General features: G+C 41.5%; 1 protein-coding gene across 3 annotated transcripts in view; it reads right to left on the bottom strand.

The window, feature by feature from the left end:
• RFX3 (regulatory factor X3) overlaps positions 1-13,185 on the bottom strand; it is a 286,974-nt gene that overhangs the window by 142,859 nt on the left and 130,930 nt on the right. The gene's annotated exons all lie outside the window — the stretch shown is intronic.

Raw genomic sequence — 13,185 nt, 5'->3', positions numbered from 1 at the left:
CATCATCGGCATCAAGGATAAAGAAACAAAGACTGGGTGGTGCTCATCCAGGAAGTCCCCCCACAATTGCCTCCTCCGGCCAACTGACTCCCCTCCAAACCATACTCTGCTTCTTCTCTGTTCCTCTACCTCCTTAGGCAGTATATGCCTCACGCACCAGCACTCTCTGTGCCACTTCTGTTTACCTGCTCGTCTCTGTGCCCTAACCTTCAGGTTCCTCGTATCCCCGGAGCAGGTACAGCTCCTGCCACATAACAGGTGCACCATCACCAAATGGAGCTCTGGAACACAGCTGTGGCAGCTGAAGGGCAGGCAGGTTGAAGTAACCTGCTCGATCCCACATGGCGTGCAAGTGACACACGGGGCGTCCACTCACTCAACGCCTCCTGAGATCAAAGTCAAGCCACTGCTCCTTTATCCCACGTTTCTAATATTTTAGGGTGACTGTACCAGCGCTTCACAGGGAGCACCAACCAAAACAGAGACATGAATATAAATTCAAACGTCAAAAACACCTCCCATGTGTGACATAAACTGTCTACCAAGATCTATTAGCATGGCAGCACTATCTATTTTTATACTGACTACTCAAAGGTGATGGGTTTTGTTTATTACACCAGCTTCTCTGGGCCATTTTCCCCCTAGATCCAGTTCCTCAACTTCTCTGATGGGGTTTTGCTTTGTTATTTTAAAACATCTATTTAAAATAAGTGCCTGAAGAAACGCTCAATGTCTGTGAAATGTATTTATGAGACTGCTGAGAAAAATTAAGAGTAATCACAAGTTTTAAATGTATAACCATCTACCAGATCAATGAACCACAGGCAACAGACACATTCGTGAACCTCAGTGTTAAGGCAAAGGCTCGAAAACAAGCACGATGACACAAAGGAAAAATCATTGGTAAAAAGGCTTTGTTTGCACAGAGTATGTTATCAGGGGTCATAAATGGGACTGTAATCAATGGTCTGGTCAGTTTCATAAGACACTCAGAAAAACTATTACCACTGGGAATGAAAGCTTAGGTTCATTCAAAGTAAAATTAGTATCACTTTCCAAAAACTTCAGAAATAAGTTTGCCCTATTATTTCAACCTACAGATACGGTTTCACTTACAAAACAAAAACAACTCATGTCCACGTGTATTACGGTTTAATTCTGCTACTGATGACATCCAAAGTTAGCCTGAGATCCACAAATGGGACACAGTGCCTTTTGAACCTAATTTTATTAATAAGCATTTTCATTTAAGAATTACCTTTCTTCTGAGGCACTGTGTGGCTCAGTCGGTTAAGCATCCAAGTCTTGATTTCAGCTCAGGTTATGATCTCAGGATCTGTGCGTTCGAACCCCATGTTGGGCTTTGCACTGACAGCACAGAGCCTGTATGGGATTCTCTGTCTCCCTCTCTCTGCCCCGCCCCTACTCTTATTCTCTGTCACTCATTCTCCCTCTCAGAAATAAACATTAAAAAAAAAAAATTACCTTTCTTCTTCTATTTCATGTGCTATCTCTTATTTATTTTTATTTCACTTTTCTTCTTTAATCCTAGTACTTTTAAAAAGCTAAAATTGCTAATAATAAGAAAGCACAGATTTAAGAGAATCCCAAGCTACCAAGACTTAATACACCAGAAACACCAAGTAGTAAAGGGAGAAAGAAAAAAAAAATCATGGCTTTGGATAGTGATACAGATTTATGAGAAACAGCTTGACCAACTCACAAACCAGAAATAAAAGTCCTGTATATTTCTATTTTCAGTTTTGAGACCTATCTTTTTTGTCACCCATTAAAATGATACCTTGTAGAAATAAAAGATAACCCCTGAAAGCAACCTTTAAAAATCAGGATCATAGGGATGCCTGAGTGGCTCAGTCAGTTAAGCATCCAACTCTTGATCTCGGCTCAGGTCATGATCTCACAGTTCGTGGGTTTGAGCCCCATATGGGGCTCTGCGCTGACAGTGTGAGGCCTGCTTGGGATTCTCTCTCTCCCTCTCTCTCTGCCCCTCCCCTGTTCTCTCTCTCTCTCTCAAAATAAATAAATTAAAAAACTTAATCTACCTGCTTCCCCATTCAATAGTTAATGCCGATCATAATATGAAGTTGGATGACTTTTTAAAAGCTTGCTAGGGGCGCCTGGGTGGCGCAGTCGGTTAAGCGTCCGACTTCAGCCAGGTCACGATCTCGAGGTCCGTGAGTTCGAGCCCCGCGTCGGGCTCTGGGCTGATGGCTCGGAGCCTGGAGCCTGTTTCTGATTCTGTGTCTCCCTCTCTCTCTGCCCCTCCCCCGTTCATGCTCTGTCTCTCTCTGTCCCAAAAATAAATAAAAACAATGAAAAAAAATTAAAAAAAAAATAAAAATAAAAGCTTGCTAATTGAATGATTTGATGAGCCCGGTTTTCCTCAGAGCTGAGATGGGAGTTGTCTGGGCCTTTCTACACTTGGGATATACACTGGTACTAATTACGACAAAAATCAAAGCCACGAACCAGCCAGTCATCTTTGTTGAGTTTAAGACCTAATTTCTAACTTCTAATGCTTTTTTTTTTTTTTTTTTGTCTTTTTTCTGGAGAGTAATTTAGTTTGCATTTTCTAAGCAACCAGAATTTTAGGCAGTCCTCAACTGTACCACCAACTCATTATACACATTTGTGTTCCTAAGAGTCTTAAAAATATCACCAGTTTTTAATTGATCTTTTGCTTTATGTGTTGATCAATCTGGCTTGCTTGCATATGTATGTATGTACGTACGTATGAATTTTCTTTATAGTACTTCTCAAAACTGGAGAGTTGATGAGGAATGTGGAGAGAGTGCAATAAAAATCTCAAAACTGATTTTCCTCTAGATGTTTTTCCTTTCCTTACTAGGAGCTCGAACTTAACAAACTTCGATTGGTATTGATCTTTAAACGCTTTTTCTTTTGATAGGATTTCAGACTTCTGGAAGAGTTGCAAGAATTATGCACAATATTCCCAGCTCTCCTCTCCCCAGATTATCTGAATAGTAACATTTTTACTACATTGATTTTTATCATTTTTTCCTTCTCTTTTTCCCCCAAGGTTCTATATTTACTGATGCTCATCCTTACGATCTGAGTTTAGAAAGGGCTTTAGGAAGTTCAAGGTTTGTAATTTTTTTTTTTAACTTGTTAGTTATTTTGCTCGAATAGCTCCTTATAACTCAGTCGCTCTCACTCGCTTTGCCTGTGGGATTTCTCAGAACTGCACTGTGATTCACAAAGCTAAAACCAATCCTTCTTGACACAAAGTATATTATGTTCCTTGCCGTGGGACCGCCGTGTTTAGCACTGGTATGTCAGTGAGCTTACACCATTTAACAGCTGATCTTGATAGAGCTCATCTGAGTGCTTTATCTCTGAGTACGCTTAGGTGCTCGGGCTGTGCAGTCAGACCCCTTGGCTATGACTCCCGGCTAAAAAGATCCTGACTGAAGGAAGGTAGATTAGTTTTAAACACCAGGTTTAGAACGTCGCACTGAGCAGCAAGGCAGCCGGGACGAAGAGGGTAGCTCTGATCTGCTTTAAACGGGAAGTCTATCAGTTCGCGAGGGCTGTGTGCGAGGAAAACAAAGCATGGGAGTCTCCGCACACATGGCCTTGACTGACGTCAGCACAAATTTTTAAAGAAAATAAAGGGGCATCCCATGTGTGTCTATTTCTAAAATCAGCCCTGGAGGAAAGGGCAAAATGATCACTTCTCGTGGACAGAAGAGTTGGGCGTTAAGTGTTCCATAGAATTGACCTTCCGACGTGCTGCTTTAGTACAGGTGGTGAGACTGAAGAATTGTGATGAGCAATTCACCTGGTTGTAAAAGTGTCCGGGAGAGCAGATGACTCACCTACTGTGTTCCAGTATCCTGACAGCTTCCACAGGAGCATCTCGGGAACTGCTATCAGGGGCAAGAAAACCCGAAGTGGACATGGTTGTGACAAGTTTTAGAAATGACGGACTGATCATCAGGCACAGGGAATGGCAGACAACAGGTGCTCAGTAAATGGCAGTTACTATTATTTTTATTACTTTTAATGTCTGTTTATTTTTCAAAGACAGAAAGAGCAAGGAAGGGGCAGAGAGTCAGGGAGACAGAGAATCCGAAGCAGGCTCCACGATGTCAGTGCAAAGCCCAACGTGGGGGTTTGAATTCACGAACTATGAGATCATGACCTGAGTGGAAGTCGGATGCTCAACCAACTGAACCACCCAGGCGCCCCATGGCAGCTACTACTATTTGATTCCCTGTTTCCACTGGATTTCTGACAAAGCTGAACGGTGGTCAACTTCAAAATGAGTTATTACTGAAAACTCCAATAGCTTATATTGTCAGACCAGGAGTCACCTAAGACCCCATCTCATCGTTCACCCTTTGTTCCCCTCTCTCCTCCAGCCATTTTGACCCCACAGATAACACTTTCATTCCCTCACTGGTTACTTCTACTCTTTAATGTTAGCTTAAAAGTCACTTCCTCTGGAAAGACTTCCTTGACTAGCTCAGACTATAAATAATTTTTATTTGGACCTTAAAATTTCTCTTTCTTTCAGATACTGACAATGAACAGGCTGAGTTGTATTGAGATCTATTATACTGGAAATGGATCTTTAGTACAGATAAAGAATTCCTCTGATTTGCTTTCGCAAAGCGGGCCAGAGTGCTCTGTTTAAATTTTGTGTCACCTTATTCAAAGTATATGTAAACTGAGGTGCTAGTTATCTTAAACTTTTCTACTTTCTACTCCTGTGAAACAATTTTATAGGACACATTGGATTTTCCAAGCAACAACAACAACAACAAAAAAGTCCTGATGTTGAAATTGATGGTTTGATAAGCAAATTAGATTTTCATAGGAAATATTACATACCTCTAATTCCAAAATTATGGAATCACCTAAAATAAGTCTATACAACTAAGAGGATTATTGAAGAAGAAAATTTTCCACAATTCAACACTGGAAGGTCTTTTGGGATAGTTGCACTAAATGAGTAATTCAAGTCTCTTCTAACTGGAAGCCCAAATTCCAATCAGTCTGGCTAAGATATTAATATAATATTCTTGCCTTCATCTCCCAAACTCTTATATCCTACCACAACCCCACACGTGATCCAAAATTATTATATTTCATGAAGTGAATACAATTCTGGAGGTATTCTGGATATTGACTGAGAAATCCTCTGGCGTTTTCTCTAATCGCTCCGGTGACCGCACTGGGTTCCGATCCAGGAGAGAGAATGCCAATGCTGCCCCTGCAGATCAGACCAAGTTGGCGCCCATTCTGATCTAGAGCCTGTGTCTCCCTAACTCGCAAGCCAGAGCAATACACAGAAGGACCACAGGTTTATGCCTAGTAGAGAAAATGAAAGCAACTGGTTTTAAGGCTAAAATAGCTGCAGAGGAAGAGTTACTTGAGAGTGAGGGCAAAAGGGAAGACCCAAGGCCAAACCTTACGGTAAAGGGGGTCAAAAAACCCTCCAAATTAGAGGAATCAGACAATACTACTAATAACAAGGAAAAGACCAACAGGAAAAAAAAATTTTCTCACTGGAGGCTTATTACATACCAGGTACTACCTTAAATGATTTAAGAAATAGATTATTTAATATTTGCGGCCAAGTATACGCCAGATATTATTATCCCCCTTTTACATGAGGAAATTAAGTCTCAGGTAAGGTTAATAATTTGCCCAAGATCATATAACTAGAAAGAGCTAGCAAGAGGATTTGAACCCACAACTTCTAACTCTGAATCTCAGTCTCTTCACCTCTACAAAACCTGCTTCTTCCTGGACGAAGTAGCCCTCAAGAAATAAAACGGGAAGCCCAAAAGCCACAGAATAAGAGAGATGAGGATAGTCAACAGTTTTCAAGTGTCAAGGAAAAATCCAGAAAAATCCTAGAGAATATTGTTGGGTTTGGCTCCATCAAAAGTGCACAGTATCCACAGTTGCATGAGTAGCATCCAAATCTCACAGGATTAAGAAGTGGTTGGGCAAAAGGGAAATGTACTAGACACGTACAGATTGTCGAGAAAACTGGCAGTGGGGAAACAGAATGAAATACGTCAACGGAAGAGGGAAAAGAACGAAAACACTGGGGAGGGAGCACGTGTAAAAACACCACAAATACGTCATCTGACTCAACCTCCCGCAAGAAGTTCTTGGGAAACACACTCCCACATTCTTCACTTCCTAGCTCTGTCACCAACCCGTCAGACTCCCCGATTTCCCTTGGGCTCTTCCATGCCTGACTCTACCAGAAACGCTCTCCTCCGGTTTGTTTTTCTTACGCCCTCCAACTTTTCCTTCAGCACATGGCTCAAAGGTCACATCCATGGTGAAGATATTACTGATCTTTACTCCCAAGAACAATCTCCACTGTTTCCCCCTGAGGCGATCAGTATCCAATTTTGTAACAACAGCTGTCTCCCTCAAAAATTAGCTTCCTACAGTCAGGTACCGTGTCAGATCACCTCTGAGACACCTCATGTGGATGCCAGTAAATCTCTTTGCTCGGCCATTCCAGTCGTTGCGGAAAGGGCCGATGAACCCACTGGCCATGAAAGCAGGCATGGAAGTCAAGCATGAACTCAACAACATGGCTTCTACTCACTACAGATGATGTGGCTGTAACTATTGGATCCTAAGGTGCCATAGGATTAGAGACAGATACAACCAAGACCTCGAGACAAGATCCTGAGATAGAACCAAAGGGGAGAGGTGTTTTGCCTTCATGTGTCACTTCCTCCAGCTGAAAATCATACGCCAATCATTTTTAACATTATTTGAAGCTGATCTGTTGATTCTAACTCATGCTAAGTGTCTTAGCTGAAGAAATGAGTGAAGAAATGAGGCACGTTTAACACAGTGCCTGGCATATTCCTCTGAAACTACAATATCCTAAACTGATCATAATGATCGAACTCCAGACGAGAAAGTATGTTTAAAGTCACTTAACAGAGAACCATTGCATATGATTACTCCACTATTTAAATAGTACTCAGCAGAGATGTTCAACTAAAAGGCCTTCATATTCGATTGGCACAATGAAATTTATTTCAATTGTAAATCAGCATGTTCCCTTGAAACACCTTTTTATATTAGATCCTAAAAATAAGCAGTTCTGGCTCTGAAAAATAAAATAAATATGCTCTTCAAGAGATAAAATCACTGTCTTTTGTTTTCCTACAAAAAGACATTCAACTGGAATTCATTTTAAAACGTAACCCCATCTTTTAGGATGTCTGTCACAGCCTTAATTAGGAGAACACTGTCCCCTTAGGTAACCAAGCCAATGGGAATCAAATCCCAAATAAGAGCAAACCAACGAAAAATGTCTTTGTTTCTACTGATTAGATGAGATAAAGGTCTCAAATGAAAAGAATTCTATTTCTGTCCATCAAAGCTAGAATGCACAGAAAGCAACTCTCTCTTGACCCTGAACAGAAAAGAAAAAGACAGGACTGATCGAGGGCACTACCTCAGGCTTAGCTCCCCAAACTAGCAAAGGGAGCCATTCGAGATATTACTGATCAGATTCTGAGCCAATACAATATTCTGTTATAGATTTAATATGCTACAGACAACCTTCTGTTCCCCTTAATCACTGTTCATTGCTTCCATCACAAGAACTTTCTCATGGGCATGCTGCTAATCACAGTTTCTCGGGTTGTGACGATATATATACTACACGGAGGGAACATGGCAAACACAAGTGAGCATAAAAATGACCCCTTGTTGAAGGTGTGGTCTCATGTGAGGATCTCAGGAGTATTCATAACAAAATTCCTTTCCTAAGATCTGCTTGCTAAAATTTGAGGCTTCGTTTTAAAGATACCCGTAATAAATAGATCTACTGGGATTCATTTAAAATCTACCGTTCTTGAAGACTGCCCCTCGCCTAGAACCTAACTAACTGGCAATCCTGACTGAAGCTTGTGTCTCAAACAAAATGTCATTTATCCCTTGGACCACAGGGAGGAAATGCTCACTTGCCAGGATGTACCACAACTTATGTGGCAATGCTAAATATGTGACAGAATGACACTCACCAAAAAGAAACAATATGGCTCCAAAAGAAACAATACTCCCAGAATACGGCTATTCTATTCATTCTGATGACTCAAATTATAGAGAAGAGTCACTGCCCAGAGAGATGACTTATATAAAAACAGAGATTCTTACCTGAACATGATCTTGAAATGAGTTTTCCTCCATCACATAAAAAAAGGTTTCAATGTCCCAGTTACATACCAAAGACCCACTAGAAAGAAACAGAGTCCCTGGGCAGGAAACGGTAAAGACGGCAATCTCTGAATAATACAAGAACTTAAACAATGTTGACAGCTCATGTGACACAAGAGTTTTTTCTCTGAATTCAAACAGAAGCCCCTCGACCCCAGGGCTCCACTGAGCCTGGGATGTTATGTTTACAAGAAGCGGTACAGGGGCAACACTCAGATCCACTTTGACAGAAAACATGTGGGCTTTCTTCTAAGGAAAGAGGAAGATGGGCAGAGACCGTAGGCAGAGTAAGAACTGTAGTGGGAGGGGCAGTTAACACTGGGAAACATGAAAGGGAGAAAAAGTCCCAGGGCCCTGGTTCAGGGTGGATTAGGAATTCTCTTCTGTGTCAGCGCCATTATGGAATATCTGAAGCCCAAAATGAAAACAAGGACTGTATGTTCGGACTTCTGTCTAGGTTCTGCTTTGAAAAGCATCTCAACTGGCTGGTTGTGAGAGAGAACTGAAGAGTGGAGGACATTTTCCTTCTTCCCTGTCCTGGATTTATCATTCAGTTCTAGAGCAAGCAGGGTCAAAGACCTCTCAGATTTAGGCATCTATTGGCCAAATGGAAGAATAACCTACAAAAAACTGTAACAAATCACTCAAGGCAGGGGAAGGCAGGGGGGAACAACTCATTTCTAGCCATGGTCTATACAGTCTAAGAAGTCCAAAAGAGATGATAGGATGAGTAATATCAAAAGTTTAGTAACTAATCGAGATAGTGAATTTGAATATTTTTAGAGATTCTATTGAATTGGGCAACAATGTTCTTATTTGGAAGCTTGAGACTCTATGGTGTTTTGTGAAATGATGAAAAATTATAAAAGACAGGAAATTTGACAAAGTATTATATAACAAGACCATGTAGTCATTGCTCAGAATTCTCTATTCCTGAACCAGACTGTCTAAGGAAAGGTGGAAAGTTGATTCTTGAGATCATACAGAATAAATGAAAAACCCCAGAAATCATTTTAGAATCAACATTTTACTTGGTACTTATTACACAGTGAGATTAAAACCTTGGTGCTTTGAAGAAACAGAACTATATATATTAGATCTTAAAATTGTCTGGTCTCTCAACTTTCTAAAAAATACAGTATCACATGCCTCAACCTTAAAAAATTTTGAGCTATACACCTTGTCTTCACATCAAAGTGACCAAAGCAAAGACACAATGAAAGTTCAATCAATGTGGAGCACCCTGGATGGCTCAGTCAGTTAAGCATCCAACTTTTGATTTTGACTCAGGTCATGATCCCAGGGTCATAGGATCAAGCTCTGAGTTGGGCTCTACTCTCAGCATGGAGCCTGCTTAAGAGTCTCTCTCCCACTCCCTCTGTCCCTCCCCTGCTCACTCACTCTTTCTCTCAAATAAATAAATAAATCAAGTTGAAGCAACAGAAGTAACTACTTTTGACGTCAATGCTATAATTTCGATACCCGTCATGGGTCGGTGACAAAGGTGAGAAGCTTTTAAAGGTGTCCCACCATGGTTTGAAAACTCAAGAATGACATCAGCACATTAACAATACAAAGGTTACGCACAAGTTAAGAGCAGTAGGAAATTACTGCAGCAGTGATCTTATCAGTTATAGAAAATATATCCACAGGGACACTGTTAGAATGCACTAGGGAGTGTCAAACGTGACACTTTTCCAGGGGTGCCTGCGTGGCTCAGATGGTTAAGTGTCCGACTTTGGCTCAGGTCACGATCTCGCGGTTTGTGAGTTCTGGCCCCACTTTGGACTCTGTGCTGACAGCTCAGAGCCTGGAGCCTGCTTTGGATTCTGTGTCTCCCTCTCTTCTCTGTCCCTCCCCTGCTCGCTCGCTCTCTCTCTCTCTTTCTCAAAAATAAACATTAAAAAATCTTTTTAAAAATGTGACACTTTTCTAGTTTCAAAAAAAAAAAAAAAAGGAAGAAAAAAAAGAAAAGAAAAAAATGACAGAGGAGAAAAAATTCCTTCCAAATAAGCCTGGAAGGACTATATCACAGGTAACTCTGGGCAAATATCACACTGACCCACTATGTGAAATAAAACACTTTGTTGACAAAAAGAAAACAAAGAGTTCTCACCTTCTTTGCTTGGTGTAAAGGGGTGTAAAGGATCACCCGCCTGGAATGTCCTAGAGGAAAGAGCTAACTTGAGGCACTGAAAAATATGCCTGCTAAAAATGAGCCATATGGCCTAGCACAATGTTTTCTGAAGTGTGGTCCACGTGTACATGACATTATTTCCTACGAGGACACGGACAAGTTAATGTGTGCGTACATATGATCTTCTATTTACGGCTGGTGATACTGATTTTCCATTTCTGGTAGCAATTTTTTTTTTAAGTTTCTTTATTTTGAGAGAGAGAGAGAGAAAAAGAGAGAGAGAGAGAGCAGGTGAGGGGACACAGAGAGAGGGAGAGAGAGAATCCCAAACAGGCTCTGCAATGTCAGCGTGGGGCCCGACACGGGGATGGATCTCACGAGCCCAAAGATCATGACCTGAGCTGAAACCGAGTCGGACGCTTAACTGACTGAGCCATCCAGGAACTCCGCAATGTTTGTTTTGTAAGGTAGGTATTTCATATAAAAAGTGATTCTACTTAAGCACCAATCAGAGGCCCTCCACGAACTGCAAGCAGTGAGGGGGGTGACTGCTTTCCCTAACCTTGGTGAAAGTTCGGAGATTTATTCTTTGGCCTAATCTCTACACTAAGGAAGACCAACCTCGGGTGATACCATGTGAAAAAAAGAAGGATTAAGTGAATCGGGGCAAGAAATACCCAACTCTCGTCCCCTACTCAGCTTTCAGGAAGCCAAGTTTATGCTCCAGGGAGGAAGCTGGAGAAGTCTTCTTTAAAAATATGACAACCCGAGGGGCGCCTGGGTGGCGCAGTCGGTTAAGCGTCCGACTTCAGCCAGGTCACGATCTCGCGGTCCGTGAGTTCGAGCCCCGCGTCGGGCTCTGGGCTGAAGGCTCAGAGCCTGGAGCCTGTTTCCGATTCTGTGTCTCCCTCTCTCTCTGCCCCTCCCCCGTTCATGCTCTGTCTCTCTCTGTCCCAAAAATAAATAAACGTTGAAAAATATGACAACCCGAAAAGAAAAAAAAAAATGACAACCCAAGAGGAAAAACAAAGAACATCAGACGGTCCCCGGTTAAAAAGCCCAGTCAAATGACCCTGTATTGACGTTAACAAGACCCACTCATGCATTCAAATCAGCTGTTTACCCTCATGCTTTTAAATATGGATAAACACCCAAAGATTAGCAGACATCTGAGAAAAGCCTCAAAAAAAAAATAAATAAATAAATAAAAATAAAAAAAAAAACAACTCACAGAACAAAAACCAAAGTAGTGTGAAGGAAACGGATTCTAAAGGAAAAACTTCCAACAAGTTTTAAAAAGTTAATAATTTCAGAGAAAAAAAAAGATACCATAAATCAGGAAATACAACATGATGTTATAAAAAGGAACATACAGATGGGGTGCCTGGATGGCTCAGTTGGTTGGGCGTCCAACTCGGCTCGGGTCATGATCTCATGGGTCGTGGGTTCAAGCCCCATGTTGGGCTCTGTGCTGACAGCTCAGAGCCTGGAGCCTGCTTTCAGATTCTGTGTCTCTGTCTCTCTACTCCTCCACCACTCGACTCTCTCTATCTCTTTCAATAATGAATAGACATTTAAAAAAAATAAAAAAGGAACATAGAGGAAAAAAATTTTTTTAACATTTTCTTTTTTTAAATTTCTTTTGTAATGTTTATTTGTTTTTGAGAAAGAAAGAGACAGAGAGCGAGTGGGGGAAGGGCAGAGAGAGGGAGACACAGAATCTGAAGCAGGCTCCAGGCTCTGAGCTATCAGCACAGAGCCTAATGTAGGGCTCAAACTCACAGACCACCAGATCATGACCTGAGCCAAGTTCACACGCTTAAGCGACTGAGCTACCCAGGCGCCCCCGGGAAAATGTTTCAAAAGCTTCTTCTTGGTGACAGCACTCTCCCTGTCCATCACACTTCTACCTCCTGAAAAGAATTCTACCTTAATCTGTCTGTCATTTAGGAAAATACATCCCTTTCCCTAGTTACTTTTTTGGTAATTGTAAGAGCAACATTTGCTAAAGTTTCTCCTTGATACTAAGAAATTACAGGCAAATCTCAAGTCTCAAGAGAATGCTTGATACGATCTTTCTCATTTAATTTCTTACTACTCTTTGGAAGAAATGACAGGCCAAGGTGTTCACCATCCACATGACAGAACTATTATCCAGCATGAAGAGCATTTACCTAGTCAGTATCTTCCCGAAACAGACCCAGTGTCCTGGGTCTGAATAAGCTCTGTAGTAAACATGTGATGATGAATTCATTCCCAATTCTTTACGTGGGATGAGTCAGATCTCCAGACCTTTAAGATCATTTAATTTTCATCCAACACTATTTTTTCAGTCGCCGTAATACTCAGACCTTTCCCAAAACATCACAAAGGTGAAATCCTTGCCTGTAAGGTACGCACAACCCCTCCATTAAGTACCACTTACTGGGAGCCAATTATATGAAACTGTGATGGCTGATATTTCGGTAAGAGAGAAATAGGGTGTTGTGATAAAGAACAAGAGAGGGGAGAAGAGAGGGAGGATGGTCAAGTCAGAAAGCAGTGTTTTCTTTAGGAGTTAAGAGAGAGACTCTTTCAGAAGAGGGATTTTATACAGTTGGGCTCCTTTTCTTTGTATCCCGATAGCCCCACACGGAGAGAATGTGCCACATCCAGGAAAGGCTCAAGAAACATTTGCTGCATGAACCTAAGAACGGAACCAAATCAATCTTAGCACCCACAGGACTAGCAAGTGTAGTCTAAATCCCCTTTGGACCCAGCTGCGTGGGAGAGTCAACACAAGGAGAGGCACAGCA

Source organism: Lynx rufus, unplaced genomic scaffold (assembly GCF_022079265.1).
Source record: "Lynx rufus isolate CCGP_SWC_20201006 ecotype Redwood Valley unplaced genomic scaffold, mLynRuf1.p SCAF_10, whole genome shotgun sequence".
In the NCBI taxonomy this organism is placed as follows: domain Eukaryota; kingdom Metazoa; phylum Chordata; class Mammalia; order Carnivora; family Felidae; genus Lynx; species Lynx rufus.
Note: the sequence above shows the minus strand (reverse complement) of the source record. Positions and strands in the feature narration are given on the sequence as shown.